Below are 3162 nucleotides of genomic sequence, written 5' to 3'. Positions count from 1 at the left end.
GTGGTATCGCGCTGCTCTAGGCACCATGTTGTGTTGTTGTTGAAAGCGACGAGCTCTAATTGGCTCTCCAGATAACATCTAATTGCCTGAAACAAAAGCGCAGTCTCTCAGAGAGTGGCGTCTGTTGACTGGGCCTGTCGGCCTGTTGCTGCGCCGCCGCCACCGGAACAAACGAAACCTTACAAGTGTCCCCCCCCTCCTCCCACATTCCCCCTCCCTCACCTCACCCCTCTCCCTTGCCAGCTCTCGGCGCCCCCCCCCCCCCCCCCCCCCCCCCCCCCCCACCTCCCTTAGCTGTTGCAGCTCGCTGACTCGTACAAGATTAGCTCCGTGGGATAAAGAGAAAGAGAAAAGCGCCTGTTCTCTTGGTTAACGTGGGCTAAACTGGAATGTATGTGGCTAGGTAATTACAGACACCGTGAGACAGCTAACTGCCAGCCTACAATGAGATAGTGTGTGCGCGTGCATGTATGACACCGAAACCCGTTGAATCACGCCACTTTAAAACAAAGCTGACAACCCGCAGCTTTTTGGTAAACAGCTGAGGCGATACGCGTTACCTCCACCCACTCTGTGTTTATAAAGTGGCCTTTGGCCGTTTTGCTTTTCTCTTTTAAGAAGGCCGTGATTAAATGGTCATAACACACACACACAATTTGCCCAAATAGGTAATTGAAACACTTCAGTTATATTGACACCATTTTTTTGTTTTTGGTGTGATGTAATTACCTCTTGCTGTTTTTGGCGACACAAAATAGTTAAACCCTAAGCTGGACTTTTCTAAATCTCGCACACAAAATTAGTTAAACCCTAAGCTGGACTTTCTAAATCTCGACACAAGATAGTTAAACCTAAGCTGGACTTTCTAAATCTCGACCAAGAAGTTAAACCCTAAGCTGGACTTTCTAAATCTCGACACAAGATAGTTAAACCCTAAGCTGGACTTTCTAAATCTCGACACAAGATAGTTAAACCCTAAGCTGGACTTTCTAAATCTCGACACAAGATAGTTAAACCCTAAACTGGACTTTCTAAATCTCGACACAAGATAGTTAAACCCTAAACTGGACTTCTAAATGTCAACACAAGATAGTTAAACCCTAAACTGGGACTTTCTAAATCTCGACGACAAGATAGTTAAACCCTAAACTGGACTTTCTTAAATCTCGACACAAGATAGTAAACCCTAAACTGACTTTCTAAATGTCGACACAAGATAGTTAAATCCTAAGCTGGATTTACTAAATGTCGACACAAGATAGTTAAACCCTAAAAGGATTTACTAAATGTCAACACAAGATATTTAAACCCTAAAATGGATTTACTAAATCTCGACACAAGATAGTTAAACTCTAAGCTGGACTTTCTAAATGTCGACACAAAATCACTGATTTGTTAATGTAAACCCAGCTTGGGCTGTGTTGTGGTGGTGAATGAGAATCTGTCTTGAAACAGACATCATGTCCCTTGAACCAAGGGAAGGCCACCTGAGATAAACATATTGATTAACTCAGTATGAGACTTGACCTCTCACACTGTAATAGAAATACCAACTAAAATGTATACATTTAGGTTACTACTGTGTGTACACGTAAACACATGCCTGGTAATTCTACAGGACGTCCTTAAAACATGCTCCTGCATACATTAGCCTTTAACCTATGACTTATTCAAGTCCCCACTATTTCATCACGTCAAGCCACGAAGACAGAATATTCATAAAAAAATAAAGAGACATTTTGTCGACCGACGCTCTTATCCGGCTATCTTCCAAAGGGAAGCAATTCATATTCCACACAGAAAAATAACTGATGGAAAACGAGGCAAAAACCATACACTGTATAGGCCTTACTGAACACAGCAGGGTGAGACAGAGGCAGGGGTGGAGACAGAGGCAGGGGTGGAGGTAGAGGATGGACTGGAGACAGAGGCAGGGGTGGAGACAAGGCAGGGTGAGACAGAGGCAGGGGTGGAGGTAGAGGAAGGGGTGGAGACCAGAGGCAGGGTGGAGGTAAGGATGGAACTGGAGACAGAGCAGGGGTGGAGGACAGAGGCAGGGGTGAGACAGAGGCGGGGTGGACGGTAGAGGAAGGGGTGGAGACAGAGGCAGGGGTGGAGACAGAGGCAGGGGTGGAGACAGAGGCGGACTACTCCTCTCCTCTCTCCTCTCCTCTCCTGACTACTCCTCCCCTCTCCCCTCTCCTGACTACTCCTCTCCTCCTCCCCTCTCTCCTCTCCTGACTACTCCTCCCCTCTCTCCTCTCCTGTCGCCCCCTTCCCTCTCATCAGGGACATGACAGCTGGGTCGAGCGGCTCTAATCCATACGCCCTGGCTATCTCCAGACGTATTATCAGGACAGAACAATGAGGCCACAGTCAAATAATTTACCAACCTTCCAATACTGTCCGGACATTATCTGAAAACGGACAGTAATGCTAAGAAGTTAATTTAAGGGAGAAATAAGTGTCTTTCAGGGTTTAACTGACATAAGACAAAGAGGCACATTGGGGAATTAGTTGGATATTTTTATGTTTAGTCTTTGTTTGGTTATTGATAAGGAATAACACAGTACCAATACTAGTTTTGATTTCCATTTTTGTATTTTCTTTGTACAACCACACAACCATATACCTTTTTTTGCAATCTTGTTGTAGTATGAACTTAATAAGCTACACACACATGACAGGTTGAACACTTTGTCCCTGGCTCTCCTGCACCTATCTGATGTTTGTATTGACCGTGTAGAGTTTCTGCCCCAACAGGTTCAGGGTTTGAAACTGCGACCAAAACAACCCGCATTTGTGAGCCTTTGACTTGGCAGTGCGACAGCCATTTTTGGGGGGGGCGGTCGCTAGGGTGAAATTGTTTTTGCTGGTCACGTTAGTTTTTGGTTCACATTTTGCTTTTTTTTTATTATGATGATTTATTCAAACAGTACGGTGTAATTGACCAAAAATAAACCATATGACAGTATCTGCCTGTCCCTGTTTTGCTGTCGACTGCTGTTTGAGCCTGCCACTCTCACTACCTCTCCCTACTGTGTGTACGGACAAGAGACATGCATTCTAATAAGCACAGAGCAGGGAGAGATGTATTATAATAAGCACAGAGCAGGGAGAGATGTATTATAATAAGCACAGAGCAGGGAGAGATGTATTATA

Source organism: Salvelinus sp. IW2-2015, linkage group LG20 (genome assembly GCF_002910315.2).
Source record: "Salvelinus sp. IW2-2015 linkage group LG20, ASM291031v2, whole genome shotgun sequence".
Classification (NCBI taxonomy): Eukaryota; Metazoa; Chordata; class Actinopteri; order Salmoniformes; family Salmonidae; genus Salvelinus; species Salvelinus sp. IW2-2015.
Note: the sequence above shows the minus strand (reverse complement) of the source record.